Below are 8,986 nucleotides of genomic sequence, written 5' to 3'. Positions count from 1 at the left end.
CTATTGCCCAATTAGTAATTAAAGGCAGAATGAGACTTTTATAATTAATTGGATCTGAACCTGGTATTATAATTATTCCATTTTCTGCTCAACAAAATATTTGGCTTTTTCAAGTTTCTAGTTTATGGCAGATAGCTTTTGCTGATTTTCCTGGTCAGATAGAAAGTCATTACCCTCATGATAAAATTATTCAATTTGCATCAATAACACCACTTATTTTTCCAAAGACTGTAGGTGCCCAGCCCATAGATGGAGTCTTATCGGTGTTCACTGATGGTTCAAGCTCAGGTAAAGCATGTTTTTATAGCCATGTTCACACAGAGGTAATACAAACCTCATATACTTTTGTCCAAAGAGCAGAGCCACAAGCTCTTTGTGCCTTAAATTACTTTACAAATGAGCATATTAATATTTATTCTGACAGCTTATATTCAGTCAGTGTTAATAAAAATATTGAAACTTCAGTTATTGGATATACTTCATCACAAGAGCTATTTAAATTATTTCATAATCTACAAAAGGTGGTGCAAATGTGAAAATACCCATGTTTCATAGGACACATAAGAGCTCACACTAATGTTCCAGGATCTTTAACTTCAGGTATAATAGAATTAATAAATTGGTAGCTGTTTGTCAACAGATGTCTCCATATGATTGTGCACAAGCTTCACATTCCTTGCATCATCAGAATGCTTCTAGCTTATGTAAAAAAAATTTAATATTACCAGAGTTATAAGTCACTGCCCTAAGTGTGTGTTTCACACTCCATCTCTGCCATCAGGGGAAAGCCCCATGGATTAAAACCAAATCAAATATGACAAATGGATGTAACTCATATTCCTCTATTTGGTAAACTTGTTATGTACATGTAATAGTTGATACACATTCCAGATTTTTTGCCACAGCATGTACAAAGGAAAAATACTCAACATGTAATTTCTCATGGCCTAGCAGCCTTTGGTGTGTTAGGATGCCCTTTATAGATTAAAACAGTTAATGCACCAGCTTATGTAAGCTCTTCTTTTCAACAATTTTGCCAAGAGTTTCAAATTGACCATAAAACAGGGATTTCTTATCACCCCCAAAGTGAAGCCATTGTGGAATGAGCTCATTTATTTATTAAGCTACAATTACAAAAGTTAAAAGGCATCAATAGGTTTATGACCTTCCAAAATAGCCTCAACCATGCCTTGTTTGTTTTAATTTTTTTTAAATTGTGATGCAGAAGGTCACATTGCAGCTGAAAGACATATGTCTTCCACAACAACAGGCCCTTTAGGCAGAGTTCTGTGGAAATACTTACAGACTGGTCAATGGAAAGGCCCAGATCCAGTGATTATGTGGGGCAGAGGTCATGCTTGTATTTTTCCAGAAGTTGCTTTCCGTCCTATATGGGTGCCTGAACACGCAATCAGACATGGAAGAGATAGAACCAAGATTCCAAGGACTGAAAATAGACCCAGAGAAGCCTCCACTCAAAAGGAAGAGATATCGAAAAAGAATGAATAGGAAGCAGCATGACCTAGCTGAAAAGCTGATCTCATGGGAAGACATGAAGACGCGGACAACACACGCTTCGTGAATAATTCAACTCCTAGGAAGGAATGAGACTTCATTGATGATGGTAGCTACAGTGATTGCCCTGCAGGGCTGTCAGGTAAAAGGGAGTTGAGGAGACACTTATTGGACATATTTCCCAGATCCACCCCTGGTACATCCAGCACTGTGGACTAGAGAATCTATTCCAGTGTTTAATAATGACTCATTCATGATGGGAGGATTTACAGATACTCATATTACTCCCTATCATATGACTAGATTTAATTATTCTGGCTATAGTGCCCAATTACCTTTGTGTTGGTCCCACGATAAACATGCTCGCTGTCTGAGAGTATCACTTGAGGAAAACACAGTGATTTGGAGAAGTAGACTGACTAATAATACTATTTATGGAGACATAAAACCTTATACTAGATCAGTGATCAAAATGGGACTTTTCCATAACAAACCAGTCTTTTTGGCAAAACCTCCACAAATACTTTATTGTCCAAATAGTTCTACAATTGAGATTGGCACCTTTCCTTGATGGATAGAATGTGTAAATAATTTTTCAGTACAACATAAGGTGTCTAAAGATAGTGGGAATACTTTAGACTGGTCTCCAAAAATTGATAAAAGACAATTATGAAAAAAAATCTGATATGACATCTGCAGGATTTGTTAGTAATATTTTGACTTACAATGAGGGTGGTATTCAAAAGGATGTTTGGCACTTAATTGCTGCCTCAGAGTACTTACATTTTACACACAAGCCTTAACCAAAATTTTTTGGCAAGAGCTGTAAGGAGGGATCTTGCTATGGCTTACGAGCCTGTGTCCCAATCTCCCTATGTTTTAATCATTGGAAATGTAAAAGTTAAATGGATAGATGACAGATATGTTATAACATGTAACAAATGTTACCTAACCAATTGTATTACTAGGTATAATACAGGAAAAGGAGTGCTGGTACTTCATCAGCCCTCTTTTGTTTTATTGCCTGCTAATATTTCAGAACCATGGTACGCTGATGCTGATTTTCAAGTCTTACAACAAATCCTTACCCAGCTAGCGAGACCTAGACGTGCCATTGGAATTATAATTGTGGGAGATATCACCTTGGTTCCTTTCATTGCATCCACTGTCACAACCTCGATAACTTTATCTCAAAATATTCAAATGCAAAATTTCTTAATAATTTAGCCCAAAATACTTCCAAGGCTCTGCACAATCAAGTAAATATTGATGAAAGGATTGAGATTAAGTGAAACACCTTAGAGGCGACTGTTATAAATATAGGTAATGAACTTTCAGCTTTAAAGTTTAAGGAAAGGCTTAAATGCCATGCAAATTATAAATATGTGTGTGTTACAGCCACCAAGTACAATGCTTCTCTCTGGGATTGGGAGAAGGTTAAGAACCATTTGTTTGGTATTTGACAAAATATTAATAATAGCTTCGATCTTTTGGAATTCCATCATCACATCCAAGATATTCAAAATAATAGAGCTGATTTTTCGGACCCTTCTTTTTGGCTAGTCCAATATTGAAGGAATTAAGTGGATTTAACCCTGGAAATATTCTTAAACTCTTGGCCTGTTACATTATTTTATTGTTCTCTGCTGTTAATTCTTTTTTGTGTAGTAATTATAGGATGGCGAGTCTTCAGAGTGAGAGTGCAGAGACCCAAGAGAGTAAACCATTGCCTGCTTTTTAAAAGAAAAAAGGAGGAATATGTGGGAGGCCATCCTCGCACGTGATTTGAATTACCTCCCTGGCTGGGTGAGAGGTGCTTAGACACAGCTGTGTTTTAGCCTTCCCCACCCTTCTCCAGGTCCGAGGGTTTATCCGTCTGGCCACTGCCCCAATAACCCAATCATTGCCCCTGACCTTAAGATGCTGCCCCCTTAACCTTCATTGGATGGGATTTTCCCTGGAATTTCTTGTTTCCCAATAAAAGTCCACTCCCTGGAGTGTTCTCCCTCTGTCACTCGTCTCTTCAGTAAACCTCGCTACCGCATTAGGTGCCTGGAGAAAGGAGCTAGGAGAAGCCATCTCAAAGCTGGTTTTTAAGGTAATTAGAGTATTGTCTTTTTAATTTAAAACTCCCTAGCATTTACTCATGAATTGAACCTTCTTTAATGAAGCCAGTGCTGGTCGAGTGGCAGACACAGCTGTGTGGGGGTTGGGTGTGGAATGGATTTATGTCTCTGAGAGATGGAGGAGCTGCAGTATGTGGCTACAGTTCAGAGTGAGGAGCCTAGCCTGCCTGAACAGTAGAGGAACATGTGTTCAGACTCAGCCCTGCTTATGGAGGGGTGACTGATAACTGAGTTTGTGTACATTTTTGGTGTACATGAGGAGCTCACATGGGTAGATACTATGGAATGATTACTGAAAATCAGTTAATTTATCTACGTATCATGCAATATATTTAACTTGTGTGGGGGACATTGAAGATCTCTCAAAAAATTTCAAAAACAACCTTGTCTTGCTAACTGCAGTTACTATGTTGTACAGTAGACCCCAGAGTTCATTCATGTGGCAATAGAACTCTGTACACTTCTAACCAGCAGCCCATGTCTCTCACTAATCACCTCTTTACAATACTCATTCCACTCTGTTTCTGTGAAGTTCACTCTTTTAGAAGCCACATGGGTGAGATCAAACAGTATTCTTTTTTTGTTGTTTATTTTGTTGTTGTTGTTTTGGCAGTGCTGGGGATTAAACCCAGGGCCTTGTGCATCTGAGACAAGCACTCTACCAAGTGAGTTATATCCCAGGACCTCCAACAGTATTCTTATTTGCCACTTCCATGCTGCCCTCCAGGATCATTGGTCAGCACAGGGGCAGAATTTTCCTGGGTCGAAGGCTCAGTACCATTCCCCTGCATGTTAATGGACACAGCACCTCACCTACACACCTGCACACACTGGTGGACACCACATCTCACCTTGCTGCTGTCTTGCCTGTCGTGAACAGTGCTGCAGTGAACCTGGAGGTGCAGACGTCTTGTTGACTATGAATACTTTCCTTTAGATGCGCAGCAGGGAGTCGGATTGCTGCCCCACAGGTGAGTTTTACTCTACAATTTCAGAGGCGTCCTCCTGCACTTTTCCATGGTGGGGTGCAGGTTACCTGATCTCCCACATAATCTGCCCAAGGTTGACTTGCCCCATATTCCTGCCAACACTGTTTTCTCTGGTCTTTTTCATATTAACCATCCCAACACTTGTGGTGTAATATCTCCTTGTATTTTGATGCATTTTACAGATTGGTCTCTACAAGCAAAATTGATATATATGCTGGCCACTCTGTCTTCTTGAAAACTACATCTACTCACATACTTTGTCCAATTTAAAAATGATAAATTTTACTGTGAATATTTATGTAGAAAACAGGACACCATAAATATAGCAAAATGGTCACTAGAATAGAACAAACTCATCCAATGACTCTCATAAATACACATGTCAAGAACACTAATCATGTGATTATGTGGTAAAAATCCTATTCAGAATACAGAACCTCTAACATAGTCAGTATATTATACCTGAGATTTCCTTAACTGTTCACCCTATTTCCTATCTGGTAGGTTTTTACCCACAGCCATAGGTAGATGAATTTTTATATGAGTCCCATGTTCTGTGGAGTCACTTTCTTCCTTTAAGAGATTGCCAGCTCTGTCAGAGCTAGTCTTCCCAAGGCTAGGGGCCACCTTGACTATCCCAAACTGCAAATAACAAGAACATCTAAAAAATATAATGAGTCCAGTGATTAACAGGTGTCAAATAGACTGAGAAAGACAAAAACTGAACTGAAAGCCACACAGAAGAGTTTGAAAAACACTTGTGGTCACATAGGGCCCTTTTTTTTCAAATATACTTCATCTGTTCCTCTTTCCCACATCTTGATCTGAACACTCTTCTATGCAGCTCTAGATGCCCAGGGATTCCTATGTGACCTGAGGACAGGGAGAAAGAAGCAACAGGGAGGGAAATCTCTCTCACAGCAAGCATGTTTGCAGTAGAGGTAAGATCACTCATTTTATAGGTGGTCACAGAAAAAGTTCCCCCTGGATCTGCCTCAGCATGATGTCTGTGTTTGCAGTCTATACCTTCAACCTTGTTTTCTCCCCCTTGTGTTATTCCAGATACTGCTTTGTTCTTCTGAGCCAGTGTGCTGTGTTTTCCATATCCACTTGTATGAAGTGGATTTAGTCTTTGCCAAGATTGGTGTTGAGTTTGCTTTTCTGCAAAGGAATTTCCCATTCTTTCTTTCCTGGGTGGAGTTCACTGCTGCCTATGCCTCGCTCTGCCCTTTCATGGAGTTTTGGAAGGGCTTACCCTTCCTTGTAAAAATGGATGACTTTACCAATTGATGTGGTGTGTCTCACAAGGATTTTAATTAGAAGCTTGGTGTCTGGTGTGGCAATGTTAAGAGGTGATGGGACTTTTATTTCTAGGTGTTTTAATTTTGGTGTTATTGTTTTAATTTTTGTGTTATTGTATCTGCAGACACATTAGGAGAGGTTACCAGCAGGATATTAATATTTTCATGAAACAGATTAAAAATTTTCCCACTTGGATGGGGCTACTACAATATCTAAGCACCAGAGACTGGGGTACGTAATGAAAAATACATAATCCAGTGGCCTGGTACATAATGTGTGCCTGCACATATCACTGGACCAAATAGTTGTAATGCTAAAAGAACCACAGGGCCACATGTGGAGGGTGCCCTTTAGAGCTGGGCTTGAAGATGGAGTCCCAGCAGTCAAGAAGTGGAGAGAAGCTGGAGTGAAAGTGTGCATGTGTCCTTCAAAGAATATTCAAGGCACACAAACTGCAAAAGGAGGTATTTGTAAAATTCTGGATGGTTACTTGACTGAACACAAAGAATTGAACATCAGTGCAGAGGAGGAGTTATCTAGAGAATTGCAAAAAGCCTTGGCTGTGCCAATAAGCTCATCTCATTTCTGACACATGGTAGAGGCCAGCACTGCAGGGGGAGCAGATGGGGTGCAGCTGTGTTGAGGAGACCAGTGAAGGAAGTTAACAGATGAGGACCCTTCCACAGCCTCATGGCATCTTCAGCACAACCTACTTGTCTCCTTGACACAGAGGAGGGTGTCTAGGAAGACCAAACTGCACTTCACACTTGTCCCCTCGGGTGTGGTTTTATTCTAGGAGTTAACTAGCTCACTTATACATATGAATGTATGCCATGTATGTATGTACAGGCTCAAATTAATCATCATGAATACATAAGCAAAGCAATTCTTCAGTTCTGTGAAAACAAACTTTTTCAAAAATTATTGATATGTAGATATTCTTTGTGAACAGAACTTTAATCCTTATTGAGAATAAGTGTTGAATACAGAGAAGAGTTGCTAAAATACATATCAAATATTTTATTAATCAGGTTGTATTAAAAAATAGAAAGCTACTTTGGAGAGTTATGTAGAAGCTTGGTGTTTTCCATGACAAAATGACTTTAGAGATATTCTTAATAATAATTAATTGCCTACATTTAATTTGTGAGTTAGAAGGTTTACAATAGCTGCATTTCACATTTGACTCCCTGGGGAAAGAAGACCAGTGTTTTTGTTTCTATTGGAAAGTATGAAGAATTTGGAAGAAAACACATTTGATCAATGAGTACCTGTTACCTCAGGAGAAATGTGCTAATTTTGTGGCACCCACAGCCAACACTGGCCACATCAATGAAAATGGTGCACTGAGGTAGCAGTCTCTTTAGAAATGTAGTTCTTGATGTTTAACAAATCAGACCATTTCCTGCTGCCTCTGATCAGCAGAGATTCAATGTCATAGCACAGATTAAGAGCATATGCCAATTGCTACTTACTATTTTAAAAAATTGGAATGAATTTGTTCATTGCACCAGGAAAAGTCCTCACATGTAACGTTTTCCTCTCAATTGAATGAGAGAAATGTAAATTTCAAAAGAGCATTATATATCCATGTTTAATTCTAATAAGATTTTGGGTTTTCTTCATGTTCAGATTAATAAAAGCATTTTCTTCTTCAAAAATATAAAAATAAATGTAGGTGCACAGAATGGGTTGACATTCATAGAAACATTTGGGAAACTCTAGTAATATATGCTAAAGACAAGTAGATATAAACCTATGGTCAGAAAATGTGGGTTATTTGTAGATACTTATATGTACATATATGTTCCATATATATGTGTGCAAAGAAACACATGAAAGTATCATGAAAACATGTCACACTTCCCACATGTCAGTGCTGATCATGATGCTCCAATGTGTTGTACTGATCAGTTTCTGCTGCCTATCCAAATGCCTACACAAACACCTTATAAAGAAAGGAAATTTGTTGAACTACATTTCTGGAGACTCAGGAGCATGGTGCCAGCATCTGCTCAGTCCTGGTGAGGGCCTCACAGCAGATGGAATCACAAAGGTAGAATCACGTACAGAAGAGACCGCAGAGCAGAACAGGGAGCAAGAGACAGCAGTAATCCATTATTAATCCCCTCCTAGTGACCTCCCCATGACCAACCATCTTGTATTGCACCCACTTTTCAAAGGTTTCACCACCCAGCACATAACACTGGGGCAAAAATTCCAACTCATGGACTTGGGTTGGAAACATAAATCACATCCAAACCACAGCATGTGTGCATCAAGGGAGAAATGCTAGAATTGTTTGAAATCCTTTATTGAGATTCTATCATCAAAACATGGGAAAATACAAATTTGAAGACTATGGCATTTTCAAAGTCAAATATAAAACAGCTGATGTTAAATGATTTCATTTATATAAATTGAAAACCGTTGAAACTGATCTCTATTCTTAGAAGTCACATACTGGTCACTCTTGGGGACACATACAGGAAAGAGGAGTCATACAGACTAGGGATTTGTTTTACCATGTAGCATTTGCTTGCACAGGTGCAGTTTGTGAAATTTTATTAGAAATGCATGCCAACACATACATACAAACATTTCAAAGGGACTTATCACTGATTCAATAATAAGTAGTAAAATAAAATTTATTAGTACCCAATGTCGTAAATGACACAGATAGACAGTAAATAAAGATTAAATTCTATTTATCTTATGAAAATAAAAAATATTGCATTATGAAAATCACAGTACCAAAATCAATGAATTCAATATAAGCTGTTTAATAAAGAGGACATCAGTAGCCTTTGCTTCCCATCATGTCCAAGGTTATATGAAATGTATGTCTCATTTCATTGCAAAGGTAAACATTTGATAGTGTTCACTTTGACATTTTCTTCAAAAGACACAGCTAAGGCATAACTATAACTTGTAGATAAATGAAAAATACATGTCACTTGTTTACACAAGTTAATAAACTAGAATAGTAGAAAATAAAGAAAGCAGATATTATGCTGAAGAATTCAGCAGTTGTTGTACTTAGTATATGATATC

Source organism: Marmota marmota, unplaced genomic scaffold, assembly GCF_001458135.2.
Source record: "Marmota marmota marmota unplaced genomic scaffold, marMar, whole genome shotgun sequence".
NCBI classification, from domain to species: domain Eukaryota; kingdom Metazoa; phylum Chordata; class Mammalia; order Rodentia; family Sciuridae; genus Marmota; species Marmota marmota.
The sequence above is the reverse complement of the archived record's forward strand: the minus strand, read 5'-3'. Positions refer to the sequence as shown.